The 18,487-nt window shown below is 34.1% G+C and overlaps 1 long non-coding RNA gene across 1 annotated transcript; it reads left to right on the plus strand.

Moving 5' to 3' along the window:
* The first annotated feature begins 11,954 nt into the window (after nucleotides 1-11,954).
* Nucleotides 11,955-13,486, plus strand: LOC111634169. The gene is made up of 4 exons (XR_002758165.1): nucleotides 11,955-11,976; nucleotides 13,138-13,207; nucleotides 13,279-13,309; nucleotides 13,376-13,486. It is a non-coding gene; the product is annotated as an uncharacterized LOC111634169 (long non-coding RNA).
* The last annotated feature ends 5,001 nt before the right edge of the window (nucleotides 13,487-18,487 follow it).

The following is an 18,487-nucleotide window of genomic DNA, read 5'->3' on the forward strand; positions in this document are numbered from 1 at the left end:
ATTCAGCAACAAAAGAGAATTTTTGAGAAAAGTAGACTTGGCAGAAGCCAAAGAATTTCAGCGGAATACGAAATTTATTCCAAAATCGGATGAAAATTTTCTATCCGGTACTTATGGAAAGCTTGCAACAAGCGAAGCTTTCAACATTTAATGTTAATGCTGTTACATCAATATTACTTTCAACTTCTATCGTTTATAAATAAACATAATAAAATGAACGTAAATATTGTTGGCCTTCTATTTTATGTATCCCGCTATAATAAAGCTTCGCAAATCAGCTTGTTGAAAGGCTTGGAGTTAAAATATAATAGGCTGGATGAGAATGTCAGATCGATTGTGTGAGAGTTTCAATGGTCCTTTCAAGTAATCGCCTAATATCAAATTACAACCGTTATTGCGTAGAATATTTGCGAGGTAGCTGGCCACGTGAGTTTTTCGGATTTCACGTGCCTAACACATAAATAGGGGACAGTTTCTCATAGAAGTCCTTTCGGGAGGAACTCCTTCCTTGTCAGATGGTACTTGCGTTGTTCCATTAATCTTGCATTCCTATTGTTTACTTACCTACGTTAAGCACTTTCCTCAATATATGGATTGTTTGTGTCTTATATAGAATTAATTTTATAATAGTTGATCATGACATCTACGACCATACGGCATGAAATACCATTGCTTTACCCTATTAGTTCGTTATATCGAGGATCAGCTATCATCAAAATTTAAACTGTCACTTTTAAACAGTAAGTTATAAAATTTTAAAAAAAAATCCACCGACGAGTCGCGTAACTTTCCTGGCTGTTATGAATTTTATTTAAAAATTATAGTGGTATCTCTTACTTCGAACGCTTCAAAGTTCGAACGCAAAATTGGACAAAAATTCGTCTCGGAGTCCTAGTAATGGATTAATACAAAAAGGTACAAAAATAAAGGGTCCAAAAGTGACATTGAAAACTATCGACCTATCATCATCATCCCAATAAAATACAAGACGGTATAAATAAATAAATATTAATACAGTAGAGCGTCGTTTATCCGAAAGAATTCCAGTCGGCCTAAAGTATAATTTTTATTTGTTTTTATATTTTTCAATGTATTTATTTCGTTTGTAAAACATAAAGAAATCATTTTTAACGATACAATAGCCACGATTATTATTTTAAAAAGTTTACGTTAGGCTTAACATCGACGAAAATTCAACGCAAAGCGACACGCAACGGAGAAAAATTTCAACACGGGATAGGTTAATATATTTTTTCGTACATAATCGGTTATCCGTCCGAACAACCCCAGTCCCCAATTGATTCGGATAAACGACGCTCTACTGTATGGTAAAACGACTATATCACGCTTGCACTGAATCAAAAATCCAATACGGTATTGTCATCTGGGAACCGCGACCGATTATATTGCAAACCTCCTACAGATATAACAAAATCCTCTTACGAGAGCTACATTTAAACTGAATCATTACAAACCAATCTCCACATATTACCATCGAGAAAAAAAAAAATAGACAAAATAGAAACAGTACACGCAAAACAAACCACACTTTTTTTTTCTTTTAAATTTATAAAGCTGAAAACAAACTGTCATCTTGTAGACATAATGGAAAATTACTGCAGGAAGGAAAACTACAGCCATCGATTAAAAAACTATAATTACTTAAAACCCTCTACAAAACTTTCAATAGGACAATCCGCTCCAGTTTCCCAAAGTAACTCGCTAAAGAAAAGATATCCAAGAAATAACTAAACAGAAGAAATTCAAAACAACATTAAAGAAAAACTCCCTCAGTCAGATTCTTATAAAAGTGATGTCGTATAACCAGTAAACCATTATCCTTGAAGACTACATATTGCTTCCCTTGCGTATCTTATAATGTTAAAACGTACAAGGTCATACACTAAAAACATTGGAAAAAATACTGTTTAAAAATTAGTACTATTGTTTCTCTAACAGTAATGATATATTATTCATCAACATTATTACAATATACTTAAATTAATAGTTGAATAATTGAATTGAACTTAGTTTTAAGTTGTGTTTTTTTTTTTTTTCTTTTTTTGTTATTGTTCCTTTGCTGTTTGGCTGCGTTTTTGGAAAAGCCCAATGGTGTCGGTTAAGATTAGATTAATGGGAAAAATTGATTCGGACTTCGAACGATCACCTGGAATGAATTAAATTCGAAGTACGAGGCAACTCTGTAATATTATTAAAATAATATAAAAGTTATTGTGTGTGGCTCTATCTGTTATCAGATATTATTATAACTTACCACGCCAAATTTCGTTTCTTAACCTTTGCTCCATCCGGAGACATTAAATGAAGTACAATACATGCCAAAATACGCACACACAGGCCTACATTTACAGAATTTTTTCCCTTTTTTGACTTTATTGAATGCAGAGAATCACAAAACGTGGAGAATTTCAAAAAAAAAAAAAACCTCGGAAAAAAATTACATAAATTCATATTCTATGATTACAGTAATGAGAACTTTCTTTTTAGTCCGAAAAAGGACCAGATAGGGTTCTCGGTCCGAAATGCATGATTTGTAATCAAAATAAATAAGAATAAAGTTGCCTTCCGAATAAAATCTGTCCTGTTAAAATCGGTGTAAAGAAGATTCCGATTAAACGAGTAGACCTTAAACGTCGAATTCCGTCATTCTGCTTCTATTCCGAAGAAGAAAAAACAACGCCATGGACGATCGTCAGAAAACAAAAGAAGAAACTCGAGCCTCCGAATTAAAGAAAACGACTCCTTTCGACCGAGAAATGCTTCGGAGATTAAAGGACTTCCTCCACGACGCCAGCAGAAAGATACGAGAAAATATCCTAAGAAAACGTGGAAGAAGCAGGATAACTCGAAAGCACGCATCTAGGAAGATATCGAAGGCCAGCAAAGCCAGGAGAAGACGATCGAAATTAAAAAGGTTGGGGAGGAGGAAGAAAAGAGGAGGATCCAAGGGGAGAAAGGGGAGATCTGATAGGAGTAATGGCTGCAGAAAAAGAACAGGGCGTCGATAGAACGGAAATCTTCAAACAGAACCGGAAGTGCAATTGCTAGATTTCCGTAATTTAGCAATCAAACGGCTCTTTTCAGAGCCATGCTTTTATTGAAGAGTAGCCGAATCGATTTCAATCAACAACGCTTAATGCATTACAAATCGGAGATTCGGTTTTATTTTAAATTTTCGAGCGTTTCTTCGAATAGACCATCCAAACACATTAAGTTGCCGAGATAATTTATTTAAACGTAGTTCAGCCTATTCGATAGGCCATCTTCAGGTTAAACCAGAGTCGATAGATATACTGATCCTTGCGCTGCCAATAGCTCTAATGCTATTGTAGTCATATGGGACCTACTCGTTCCCCCTCCCCCGTGTGCGATCTCTGTTATATATAAATATGTATGCTACTCTATGGTATATGGTATATACTTTGTTGAAAATTTAAAAACAAAGTAAAAGTTTTATTAAAAAAATATACAATTGCTGACCGTGTTCAAGAAGGTAGTTATTTAGTCGCAGAAATAATCGCGAGAGAAATGAAGCCTCATACTATTGGCGAAACTTTGATTCGCCCGGCCTGTACAGCAATTGTGAGGACAATTTTTGGTGCTGAAGCAGAAGAAATATTAATATTTTTTCAACATGAAAACAAACCACAATTTTGTGTATTATTACAGAATGATTCTTGGTGTTCCATACTAGCTTATTTAACAGACATATTTGATCACCCGAACAAGTTAAACTCAAGCATGCGAGGTAGAAATGAAGATATTTTAACATCTGTAGATAAAATTAAAGCTTTTAAAAGATAAAATAAAAATGTGGAAGATAAAAAGTAAACGCAAATAATGTAGAAATGCTTATTGAAGTTGCCAAAGGAAAATACTGTATAACAATACAGATTTGCAAAAACTTATTTACAGTCATTTAACGTCGTTAGAAGAAAAAAATTAACCATTATTTCCCTGACATATCATTTGTTTTGTACGACTGGATTCGAAATCCTTTTGTAGAGACAACATCAGAAATAAGCAAGTTCAGTCTTGCAGAAGCCGAAGAATTAATTGAAGCATTCAGAAATGAATCTGAATTCATTTTGGATAACAATTATGAAGGAATATCCCAATATAGGATTCAAATCATTTAATATTTTATCGCAGTTTTCCACATCGTATCTCTATGAATTGGGATTCTCTACACTCGTAAATATTAAAACAAAGAAGAGAGAAAGACTAAAGGCCCTTGATAATGAGATGAGGATATGTCTTTCAAAAACACGACCTAATATCAAGGAAATATGCAAAATACATCAGGCGCATACTTCACATTAAGTTCACATTTTATCACCAGATACCTTTATAATAATAACTTTTGTTTTGAATGTTTTTGTGTTGTTTGGAAATAAACTTACTTTTGAAAACTTTTATTTTTCAAAGACTTCTCATCCTTCATATCTTAGAGGTAATTAGAGGATGATAAGTTAGAGGCTGACAAATAAAATAGGTAAATGTTGGATGGAAAGAGTTCAGACAGTATTATTAGATATTGAGAGTAATAGTAATTAGTGATAACATGAAAGCTAAAAGAATGACATGTTAGTGATATTTAAAAACTTTATAAACAAAGGACAGATGTAGTAGGCTATGAATAAATCTTCATTTATATTCTATTTTTCATAGTGCAGAATATTATATAAATTACCAAAATATGTCAGTGTAATTTCTCATGTCAAAAATACATAACTATTTCATCCCAAATACTATTTCTCAGTATATTAAATTAAGTAAAATTGTGTAGCACACTTTATGTAGTGTTAAAGTTAATAAATTATTTTAAAAATAGTTTGTCTTTACCTGTATTAAACTTCTATGACTATTGAAATGTAACAGAGGATAAACTATGGTTTTCCTAATTATATTGTCATATATATGTAATAAATAAAATAGTAAAATGAATTTTACTATTTTACTATGTAATTTATTTACTTATTTTACCATTATCTATTTATTAAACAGATATATTATACACAGAACATTACGTACAAAACTTTCATTCAGAATATGTAGCAATATAACAGTTTTAAACGTTATAAAAGAGCTTCTTGGCTTGAAAATTGTTGAAACTAATATCTCAAACACTATAATAGAGTTAACAGAGACTCTCACGCCAGCTACCGGCAACTTGAAGCATTAACTGTACAGTACTTGTGAGCATAGAGCAAGGACCAGTATATCTATCGACTTTATTTGGCATAACTGAAGAATCTAGCGCCATATCGTTTGCAAAACAGAACTTTTATATTTAAAATTTATAAATAAATGTGCGCGCGTATACACACATACGTATTCAAATTAAGTAGCCTATACTTTCCGTCGAAATGTAAAGACAATATGAGCAAAATTTCACGCGTTGTGGCCATTTTAAATTAGCCACAACGCGTTGTGGCTAATTCAAAACGGCCACGAAGCGAAATTCGCGTCGTGGCTCGGTGCGCCGTCCATCTCCACGCTGTGAAATTGTCTAAGTTGGAAACATTGCCTCGATGAAAGAGGCTCTTTACATAGCCCCATAACCAAAAGTCACGAAAGTTCGGATATAGTGACCGTGTCGACCGTGACGTTGCAAATGATCGGCTAATCACTCTCTCGTGCGAAATGCCAGAGTAAGAGCCTGTACACACTAGGCGTTTTTCAACGCGCGTTAAACGCGCGCGTTTTAAAGAACCAAGAGTTCTATGTAGCCGTACACAATCAAACGCGCGCTTTTGTCAAAACGCGCGTTTATAGATTTTTGTTAAAACGCGCGTTTTGCGGGCGTTAGTCGAGCGCTTTCAGATATATGTGCTGCCATGTTACCGTACATGCGATCGCGCGTTTTCCCGGCGCTTTACGGGCGCTTCTAGATTTACGCCGCCATTTTGCTGTATATTCGATCGCGCGCTTTTGGGTAATATCTACTTTTATAATATGGAGTAAGTCGTCAAATGATTTTATAGATATTTTAAAAGAATTAAAAAACTTGAATTTATTTTGTCTTAGTTTTGGATACAACGTCGCAAACATTTCATGCGTCAGTCTATCTCGTAATATTGGGTGCACCCAAAATTCTCTTTGCCTCTGCCGTCGTCTTTTATAGCGACGATAAGCAATCACTTCCACATCCATTTCCAAACCGAGCCAGTGCGCACGCTCCGCTAAACGCTCGTTTAAAAACGCCTAGTGTGTACACAGCCTAAATCTTGCACGTTTAATCTGATAAGCGGTGGTGCATTATCTTGCGTAACGATTATAGTGTTCAGATAATTTTCTTTGTTGCAGTGCTCGAATGACAAACTTTTGGAGCATAACTCATAGTTGATTAACAGAGAGTGCCAAGATGCAGTTTTCTTAAAAAGTGCCAATGATAATGATCTTTCTAAAGATGTTAATCCTCACAAATCATTATCATAAACCATCCACACAAATACGGCAGTTGCGAGTGTTCACACCATAATACAAACAAAAATGAACCTCCAAAATCAATTTTTATATTATTAAAAACAGAGGAAAAGTCTTAATTTACTGGCAAGAGTGAATTTTCAAAAGAAATTGTAAATTCTAATACAGTAACTACTAAAACCTTCATCGAGTCTGTCCCGACTGGAGATATGATACACCACCTTCCGCTTTATCTCCTCACCCGTTTGACCTCTACATACCAAACTTTCATAGCACCAATGACCCATATACAGAGATAATCCTGACAAGTTTCGAAATTTTTTGTTCGTCCAATCCTGAGATATAATGAAAAATAGACGCCTACATATACACACAAACACCCAGATAATACAGTTTTTCTCCCTTTAAGTGTCAAAACCCCAAACAACACCGGGGAGGGTCTAAATTAGACCAATCATCAAACTTTATGTTATCTATATATATAACCCATTCATTTCGTGTCCGTCCCGTAACCGTTTCATAACGGACACTAGAGGCGCCCCTATCGTGTGTCATATTTCAAACATTCAAATTAACAATTTTAATTATTATTTAAATTAACAATATAAATTATTATTATTCATTTGGCCAATAAATTATTATTTGGTCAATATAACAATATAAATAATTCAGTATATTTGTAATAGGAATTTATTATTTCAGGGGCTTATATCTCGCGAAGGGTCGCGAGTAGGGGTATGGTTCCTTTGACTTTATTGTTCGCACAGGGGGCTACAGTTTGGGGGGATCGCCACCTCTTCATTCGGAGGGTAAATCTTACCATTCAGACTTTTACAGAGCTGTAGGGCATATTGATAGGAACAAAAAAGTCAAAGGAACCGTGCCTCATGGAAATTTGTAAAGAACGCCCACTAGGGGGCGTCCCTGGCTACTAGTATTCTGTAAGCAACAATACAAAACATGTGAGTAACAGTAAGATTGTAAGATTCCCGCTTTACAATTGGTATAAAATAATTCTAATTTGATTATACCATTACATCAGTAATTATATTAATTAATCTCGTATGATATTCATTTCCTGTGTGATATTATAAAGCCAAAACTTTACTTTCCAGGAACTTAACCTTAATTTACGACAATGAACTAAAGGGAAATCGAGGGATCGGTTAACGACGGTTTTCCAGAAACAGAGCAGATAGGTTAAAAGCCAAGATCTGCTGTATTATTTTATCAAGAAATATAAAAAGTAACTGTTCATAGAAATCTGATTTCCTGTAATTGAGGATAACATAGCCTAGAGGCAAACTAGTTGTGTAATTAATTCATGGAACAGTTCCTCTTACTTTCCTGGCTGTTATAACAGGAAATTTTTCTAAATAGGTGGTGGGCGAAGCATGGAGCGAATAACTATCGGCGAATGTAGTCGAACAACAAAGCACGTTGATGGATTTTTTCTTATAAATGCCCACCATTGAACACCAGTAAGTTAGTCGCGAGTACGTACCCCACCAACGTTTCTGTTTTCCCCAAGTGTCTAAACCTAAATAAGACCATTTTTCCGTTGAAAGTCCTCCAGGGAGGCACTCCTCCTTGGCTGATCGCCCGTGCGTTGCATTCCTGCATCCCATCAAACCAATCATCCATTATCACTTACCTGTATTTATCTATATATATAAAAATGAATGTATGTGTGTCTGTGTGTGTGTGTGTGTGTGTGTGTGTGTGTGTGTCCTTCATGCATTACCACACCGTTTATCCGATTGCCGTGAAACTTTGGGAAGTTATTTAATATACTCCGGCGCAGGTTTGTGGCAAAGTACAATTGCCATAAAACTTCGGAAAGTTTTTTAATACACTCCCGCGAAGGTTTTTGGCATAGTACATTTATCCTACGATAGATGGCGCGCGTTTACACGAGCATTCGAGCACAGTGTGTTCGATCGATTTCAAATTGTGAAGACCATTTCCCCCCTTCAAAAAATATCTCTATATATGCATTTGTGAACTGTTATTTACGATATTTGTAATAATTTTTGTTTAATCACTTTATTTCAACTTTCTTTTTTGCTAATTATGTATTCGCTCGAACTTCGTTAAAACCTCAACTGTACCCCGAACAACAACCGAAGTTGTAGGAGGAAATTCGCGTATTTTACCGATCTAGGTATCCCCCCTTTTCCAAATTTTAATATCGACTCGAAATAATAATGTAATAATAATAAGTTTTAATAAAAATTATAAAATGCAAATTAAATTTTGTCATGACGAGTTTGCTTAAATTTCCTTTCTTCTGAGATCGCAGCAATGCGCGACGGGTAAGCTAGTAAATTATAAAAATACTTCAGAGCCGATTTCGTGGGTGAGCAAGAGTCCCTGCATTTAGAAGGGAGTTAGAAGGTCCGCTTTTGGTAAATGATTCGCTCCTGGCATCTTGAAAAAGCCCGCATAATATTGTTGTTATTTAACAATAAAAGCAAAATTGCAGATTATACAGCCGATAATAGAGAATGGCCGAAAGGTGTGTACACTGTTACGTCAATTTAACGTCATTCTTGAAATTTTGTGTTCCATATATGAGGATGTCTAAACAAATTCGTACAACCTGTATAATCTCGACTATAAATATATGATACCTGCGGTCAACCCCGATATAACCCCATCCGGTGCTTTATAGCGTTACGCTAAAACTTCACTGTACTTGATTTAAATGGACGTTACGATATTTACCTAATCATATATACGGATTTATACTCTTTACGTGTAATAGACGATTAGATTAACTAGTATTACAGTGAAACCTGTGTAAACCGGACTCGTACGGTGCCGAATATTTTTCCGGTTTGGCAGGTTTCCGTTTTATTAAGGTTCCGCTTTGGACAGGTTTTACTGTGTTTCTTTTACTATGGAAGGGATTAGAATATTTATCTATGTATAATTGTTGGAAAATCTATCAACATAATTAATATGCAACGCTCGCCAATTAAAAGAGGAAGACCACCACTTCAAAAGTCAAAATCAACTAGTAAAAAGGAATCTGCTTCGACTACTAATACCAGGTTAATTACTGACTACAATTTACACGTCGAAAGAACTTCCCCTGAACCATCCTCTGAAAACACAGGTTTGAACCCTGAAACTACACTTCTAAGTTCACAACTATCAGGTGAGCCATTTGATTTTTTATCTTCTTCGCCAGGAAAAAATTCATCTGATATATCAAGTATAACACTATGGAATAAAATTTCTGAATTAATTAATGTTTCTAATACGAGAATATTAAATCAAATGACTATTATCAAAGAAGATTTGGACCAGATTCATAATAGTATCCAAGAAACTGAAGTCCAGAATCAAAAAATGAATAGCCAAATAATTAATCTTGAACAACAAACTGCTAATTTGAAAATAGAAAATGAAAGTATGCAATATCGAATGGACAATATGGTTAATGTGCAACATCGAAATAATATAATGTTATATAGATATCCCAGTAAAACTAGTCCTACCAAGTTAGAAGTGTTTAATCTTATTAATGAATCATTAGAATTACATGAATTTACAATGGATGACTTAATAACGATTATTCCAATAACTAAATCACAGTATCCAACAATTAAATTAATTATTAAAAATACCCAAATAAGAGATTATATTTATTCGAGTTTCATAAAAATGAAACAGCAAAACCTATCGAACATATGGAAAGAAACTCAAATTTCACAGGACCTTATAAAAAGATCTAGATTAAGACGTAAACAATTAATTCCTTTTTTAAGCGAGTTAAGGAAAAAAGGTAAATATCCAAAACTCCGAGGTGATACTATACTGTTGGGCAATTATTCTTTGACGTATAGCTATGTGTTGGAGGGGTTGGTATACTTGGATTCTTTTACCCCGTATTTTACTTCTGAGAATACTTCGCAATGACATATGATCAATCTAAACACTCCTATTCAAGACTTACGTTTTGTTGAGATTCAATTATTAAGTCCCTTGCTTGCTGAACATAATAATAATGAAAGTTTATACCGGATATATGAATTTAAGAATGAAAATAAAGCATTACTCCAGTTTAAAAAAAAAAAAAATTATCTACATCAACGGCATTCAATCAATATCGTTAAGCCAAAAATTTGTATTTCAATCTATTAAATACTAAGAAATCAAATTACCATAAAAAAAATTCAACAAAAAATCTTAGAAAATAAAACTAATGGTCCTTTAAGGTCTACGATTAAGAAATTATGATGTATCAACTGTGATCAATCAATGCAAATAGATTCTACTAAATGGCTAGTTTTTTTTTTTTTTAATAGATTAACAGAAATTACAGTAAATCACTTATGGCTGCTGCTATTTTCGTTGTGAATTTGTCTCTTTAATCCGATTTTCAGTTCGGTAGACTATCATATACAGCATTCAGGTTATGAATTTCCTTTATTGATTTGTTATATGCATTTCGGACTCAATTGTAATTTAAGTCCCTCTTCAGTACAAACTCAGATTCTGTTTTCTAAAAACTTCGGTGTATAATTGTCTGAGTTGTACTGAGTTTGTACTGAAGAGGGACTTAAATTACAAACAGAATCTGAGTTTGTACTGAAGAGGGACTTAAATTACAATTGAGTCCGAAATGCATATAACAAAGCAATAAAGGAAATTCATAAACTGAATGCTGTATATGATAGTCTACCGAACTGAAAATCGGATTAAAGAGACAAATTCACACACAAAGAAATTACAGTCTTTCTTATGCCGATATAAAAATTTCTTTCAATGAAAGTTTAGATATTTCAATATCTACCGAATAACTGGATATATCAACTAGTAAATTAAAAACGAAAACAGCTACCGGAATGGATATAATTACCACTAAATTTATTAAACTTCTTCTTCCAGCAGGTAGGCAAGTTCTACTTGATCTTTACAACCATTTTTATAAAACATTTATTATATTCTTACTGAGTGTCTAAAGATTGAAGAAGCGTAATGTAAATTTAAATTAAAAGAGTTTTTTGATTTGAATTAGAAGAATATTTCAGAACCAATCTAGAAATAATTCTATTATATAAGATGTATAATATTCATAGCTTTCTTTGTTCATATTTTAAAGAATTTGAAATATGATATGTAGATTGAATGACTAATATGTTATGTTTAGCAAATTTTATGTAACAAGATATTTAAAAAAAATGTTTCAATAAGTAATAATTGTATTTTTGTAATTCTCTAATGTTAACCCCCTGTAACAAGATTTTTCTTATTACAATAAAGTATTTGTAATAATATTTATCTATGTGCTGTATTTCCACATGTTTTCCTATATAATTTTTTAATATTTTTAAAGTTGTTTTTAACGATTAAAAAATGAGAAAACGTAAATAAATTATACAGAAATCCGTTTTCTAGAAATTCTAGGAATTTCTATCGATACGTTTCTTTGAATTTCATTGCGAAATTCTAGATCAAATCACACATACAGGTTCTGAACGTAAGCAAAGCGTTGATAGTACACTTCTTTGAAAGGTAAGTGCTAATTTACCTGTATCTCTGGTACCTGTGTGTTTTCCTACCGCCTGTCACGTCGCTTCGTGTATCGCGCCGCGTTGCACACGAAACGGAACCCAAACCAAATATATAAATTGTATATTTCACGAGTTTACCCCTTCTCGCAATTGTTAATTATTGTATGATATTAAAATATAATAAATTCAACTCACGTTACTGCTGTAAGTACTGATTTAATAGGTTGTCCGTCCGCCATTTTTCTTTTACCAATTCAAGAAATTCTTCCATTCGAAATGGTCTTCTCTATAGAAATTCAGCAAAATGCCATCTTGCACGTCTCATTTTATTCATTTCACGTAAAGAAAATAACCCACAAACACTCAATTCAAAACACGCACAAACTGTCCCACCGACACAAACGCTCAAACGTAAGGCTAATTTGCATATTGGCGCGTGATATTAATTGCTGCGTTTGCGATTTCTTAAAAATAAAATTGTGATTTTTTTACTCGAAATAATATTTTTTTTAAAAAAATGTTATTGAATTAAATTAACCCAAATTATATCCTTGATTTGTGCGATTTTTAATTAATTCGTACGTCATCCACTCAAATTCTTTTACGTTGTTTCGTAAGCGTGAAATTGGAATGCGACACGTCGTGCGGGAGGATAACATTCGAGTGCTTATTTCTGATTTAAAATCACACTTATAAAGTATCTTCCTAAAAACATTAAACAGTCCATAATCTGATTTATGGACTGTTATATGTGAGTTCCGTTTAAAAAGGAACTCGCACAGGTACTCTTCTTTCATTAAAATAAAAGATTTTCACGTGTTCCTTTTCAATAAAGAGTAGACTTTCATAAAGGAAAATGTGAAGGGCCTCCTCTTCAATGATGGATAAACAATACAGTACATTTTTAATACTCTTCTTCCATTGAAGGAGAGCACCTTCGCGTGTTCCTTTGTGAAAGATCCTTTTCTATAAAAAGTAATCTTTCACATAGGAATGTGTGAAGGGTCTCCTCTTTAATGAAAGATAAACAGCACAATACTTTTCTTTCACTGAAGGAGAGCACCATTTTGGCACAATCCTGTGCAAACGACCATTTATGAAAACACGATTAGTCCTCTTAGTGTAATGTTGATAAACGATACTTTTGATATACATTTTTCAGATAAGTATGACACCTCTGTTCATTATCCTGCTTATGGCTACAGTTGCAATTTGTCCATCTTCTTCTTTAGGTGAGAAATTTGCACAATTAAGTTAACATTTTATTCCATATATTAACATAAAAGTCGAAAATCTTTTACAGTAAAGAGAGATCATCACACTTGCGATAACAGGTAAACTCTAATTTTATTTTGTATAAAATATGTATTTCAAACTTCATACATGTTAATTTTTTATAGGGGCAAATCATGTCTGAACGATAGAGAATGTTGTCCAGATGAGAGGTGCGTAGTGATTCTACCGAACATACGTTGCATAAGAGCACCCTGTGGAACTGCGTGTGTGAAACGTCACTGATAATTTAAAGTTAAAATTAAAGTAAATACAGATACAGTTTGTAAAATGTTCAAAATAATTTCTAAACTGTAAACAAATGTGGAAATGTCGCGTAATCTCCAGATTTCTTATTAAAATTAGATTATTATCTTGTGTATGGTTGTGTATGTATAACAAACACTACGATAAAGAGGAACCACATTTAAATTTTTCGTCGTTCATTGGGCGTGTTTTATCCTCTTGTGACCATCGCGAGTAACCCGTGACGCACGATGTCGTGACCTGAAAGAAGAGTGACCTTTTCGGGACGTTATTTACTAAACAAATTAAAAAAGTCCAGCCAGTTGCCTCATCTGTTATTGAATTTTACTTTAAAAAAATAACTTTTATATTATTAATTAAAAAGACAAAGGGTAGAAATCAATTTCTAAAAATATTGTAAATTCCAATAACGATTAAAATTTTCAGTAAGTCTGGCCATTTTATGACATGCGACTCCCCTCTATCACCCCACCTCCTTGACCTTTAACCACCAAAATTTAATTAATAGTATCAATGCCCCATAAATAGTAATAGCCGTGCCAGGTTTCAAAACGTTTTGTTCATCTAATCTCGAGATATAACGCAAAATAGACATCGACACGCACATACACACTATTTCGTAAGGGGTTTTGCATTATTGGGTCCCTGGAGTGCCAAAGACGAGGAATGCAAAAAGCCGTGAGAAAAAATTTGACCGATTACTATACTTTCCCTGTAACAGCAGGGAAAGAAATAAAGACATTTGCCAGGGCTCACCACCAGCAGAGGGCCCCAAACCAATCTATTATAACAAAATATTTTTCCGGAAAAAAACGTCTGAAGGGTCCCCTAATTCTAATTTGCTTGGGTTCCATGAAGCTATAACGCGCTACTGATACAGAGCCAATACGATCTACTCATTTTAAACTGTTGTTTTAACAATACTTTACTTAATAAATCTTTTTTTTTTATTTAAAAATTCATATTCATAAATTCAAGTAGAAAAAAAAAACATTTTTTTTGACGCTCGAAAATTATTTTCTGGGTTTTTAAGACTTTTTCCTCGTATCTTTTCGTTAAAAACAAACCTACTAACCGCAGAAATAGACGAAGGCCACTATGTCTAAAGTGCAAAAGTCAATACCCGGGTTGTAAACCTCATGCTTGGAGGAAGACACTCGAAGTACATAAGAGAATAACGATTAAATATGCCACGATAATTAGCTTTGTTTCCCTATTAGAGTTGTCCGCGATCATTGTAAATTGGTGCGTGAATGCCACGAATTCAACTCAATGGGGCGATTTATGCCAGAGATAGAATCGCGCTGAAGGATCAACTCGAACAAAATGGAACACGAGAAAAACGGACTGACCTAGAAGAAGGGTATCCGTGAAAACCACCAACTTTGTTCCAAAGTAAGAAATTACGATACAGAGGCAATTCAGCAAAAATTACTGTATATTCCGGCGTATAAGACGACTGGACGTATAAGACGACCCCCGACTTTTACAGTTAAAATATAGAGTTTGGGATATACTCGTCCTATAAGACGACCCCCGACTTTTGAGAAGACCGGAGTATAAGACGACCCCCGGCTTTTGAGAAGATTTTCCTGGGGTAAAAAGTCGTCTTATTCGTCGGAATATACGGTACAAATTTGTCATCTTAATTGGTTTTTGTATTTTAAGATCATAAGATCCAATCGTACTTCGCACAGATTCCTTTCAGAAAAGTGTGTAAATCTAGAACTCCGGTAAAAAACCAACTAACTTCCCGAACAAGACTTTTCTAAGAAATTCTGTAAATTTTTAGAGAAGGAATATCAACAGCATTATATAAAGAGGATTCAAGGTCGCATGTCAAGTGATAAAACGCACGTTTGCTCCGCTCCTTCGCCATGTTTGTGGTCTAGCTTCCGCTTGCTTAGCTTGCAGGTGGTTTCTATTTGACCGGTTGGAAGCGCTTTTTTTCTATTTAAACATATTTAAACTGCAGTATTATTATATCATGGGCAAAGTTAAAAAAGGTGCTTTTCTGGTGGGCTATTCTCTCAGTCCGACAGGTCAAGATGCTGTTTTATATAAATATGCTGTTTCATTGTGTCAAGGTGTCGATCCATACGAAGTCAGTATTTTCGTTGTAGATCAAGAGTTGTGGCCTAAAGAAAAATTTAATAACACCATAAAGTATTTGGATTTGACAACAAATAACTACACTTAATTTACTTTGTAAGCTTCACAAATGAAAGCTTATAAATAATTACAGGGTCATAACGATCTTACAAGTGGCTAGATTTCTCCTGATTACGTGCTCTTTCATAACGCTCCCGATATTCAGATGGGTTGTGGCCACTCTCATACCCCATGTATAATGTTGGCATCCAGTCTGGTGATGACACGTTAAATTTAGGAAGGTTTTTCTTTGGGGTAAAGAAACTTATTATGTAAATTAGATTGGAATGACAATTGATTAAAAATAAATTTCTAATTCTTCATCTGCTAAGCGACTAGTAATCTGATTTTTTTCTTACCTGAAATGAAATGTTTCTGTCAGACTCGTGTATTGCGCTTCTTTGTAACAGCGGGTGAAGAAACGTATTTAAATATTTGTTACCAATATGGAAGAAATACATTCCAACGTAAAATATTAACAAATAGAAATTCAAATGCCTATGAAATTAAAAAAAAATTATTGTCAGAATCTATCTCACAAAGATAAATATTGGCACGAAGAATGCTTTGTATGCAATAAATGCTGTTGATAGAAAGACCTTACGCCTGGAAAAATATCCAAATCTACTTGCGAAGCGTGTTACGATGCAGCTTTTACTTCTAGATGCCACAGATGTAGCCAAATAATTCGAGCCGGTAAAGGAACATTTGGATATTCTCAATTTAAAACCGACGTAAAAATATACTTAAAATTTAACTTTTAGGTACAAAAATGTTAACGTACCGAGACAAGCAATGGCACAAAGATTGCATTCTCTACGCTCCCTGCGCTAACCTAGTAGGCAATAAAGGCTTCGTTCAAATAGGTAACGACATACATTGCGACACCTATTACCAACACAAAAATTTGATTCACCTTCCACAAATTGTTACCATCGACGGTGTTATTTATGGCGACGAACTCTGACATAGTGTTTCTGTTGCAGCACGCATCTGGTGTGTTTGGAGGGACGGCGATTCGCACCATCGTAAAGTTTCAAGCTGTTTGCATAATGTACGATGCCCTTTTTTCATAGCTTGTGCTCTCCATTTTTAAAGTAGGTGGGCGCTGTTGCCCCTATACATCTATCGAAAGCTGAAATTGGCATAACGATTGCTTCTTGTGCGCTGTGAGCAAGACACCATTCGTGAGAAAACCATTCGTTACGGATGTAGTGGATATCTTGTGTCCGGGATGGGCTAAACCGAAAATAATAATGTGATACGTCATCCGTAAAACTCGTATAACAAAATTTATATAAATTGCAATGTGTGAAAAAATTACATTATTTTCGACAACGAAAATAATGTAATTTCTTATCTTTATTTTGTTATGGCGATGCGACGCGTGGGCGATGGTTTCCAGGAAAAGCTTCTATAGGAAACTGACCCCATTTAAATGTTACAAATGTGCAGAAAACCCGAAAAATTGCATAGAGTTTTCATTTTAAACAAAATAAAACGTATCCCTACCCTCAACATTACGGTTTTTGCCATTTTATAATAATTAATAATAATAAATTTATTTTTTAAACAAAATGGTGCCTCAATAACTTTAATGAAACGGAACACAACTTTAATTTTGTGTTCCGTTTCATTTGGGAAGAGATTGTTATTTTTAACTATGGTACGGCCACGCTAATCCGAACTAATTGAGGCCAGTGGTAGTTTGACGGATTAATGAGAAGTTTGGATTAACAGGGTATGTATATAGTGCTTACATTCTGAAGCCAACTTTTTACTGTTGTATTATACTGTACTTCACAGCAGCAAATAGAAGTTAGAGTCGTTCAGTCAAACAGTCATAGAAATAACGAGAAGCAAACTCACAGCACGTGACGGCATGCCACTGTGTAAACACAGTGGCGTGCCGTCATTAGAACCGGTGGAAGCGCCGCTTCCCTTGTACTGTATTTTATAAAAAGTAAATACATATTAATTTTAATTATATAAAAATAATCGCACAATATTTTATTATAATTGCATTATGTATCTTATTACAAATTTCTATACTACACGTGAAAAAAAAAAAAAAAATAATATTGCTATTGTATATTCAAATATTAGTGGCAGAGTGGAATCTCTGTATTGTCAGATTCCAAAAAGCCAGATTTGCGCATGCGCTTTACAGAGCACCAACCTCACCCGGTTTAGCCGGTGGAAGGCTACGACCTTGGGTCGATGCTTACACATATAACGCTTCCAATTCTATCCGGGATCGGTTCTGGGCTGTTAGCCGCCTGCCCACTAGATATTTCGATTACGTGAATAACGAGTAGATTTATAACTTAACTCAACCGATAAGAATTTACTGGTATGTTTTTACGATAGTTCTGTATAGTTGACAGGAGTTTAAAAAATCCATTAAAATATTTGATATATTTATTCCGCTCTCCCATTTTATATTACTCACAGATTTGAATGTTAAACCAGTGATATTACGATTTCGTACATCCATCTTTAAGGGGATGTAGAAAAAAAACGTGTACAATTCTTGTATAATGTTAAAAAATTAACCGTTACTTCGACAGCTTCATTTACAACTAAATTTCATGAATGAGAGAAATGCACCAGGTACAGAAAAGGTTCTAGAATTTATTTTCCTTACATTTACCATTTATATATCCGTTTGTCATAAAAATTTGTCTTTCCACTTTTTTCCCGAGACTACAAATATTCGAGTACAAAGTAACCGGTTTCGACTTATTTCTACTTAAGAAGTAGTTAAATAATTAAGCGATTAGGGAATTGGGGACATAAACAAAACCCCGATGAAAGAGCCG

Source organism: Centruroides sculpturatus, unplaced genomic scaffold, assembly GCF_000671375.1.
Source record: "Centruroides sculpturatus isolate CEXI.00-Female unplaced genomic scaffold, Cexi_2.0 scaffold922, whole genome shotgun sequence".
Classification (NCBI taxonomy): domain Eukaryota; kingdom Metazoa; phylum Arthropoda; class Arachnida; order Scorpiones; family Buthidae; genus Centruroides; species Centruroides sculpturatus.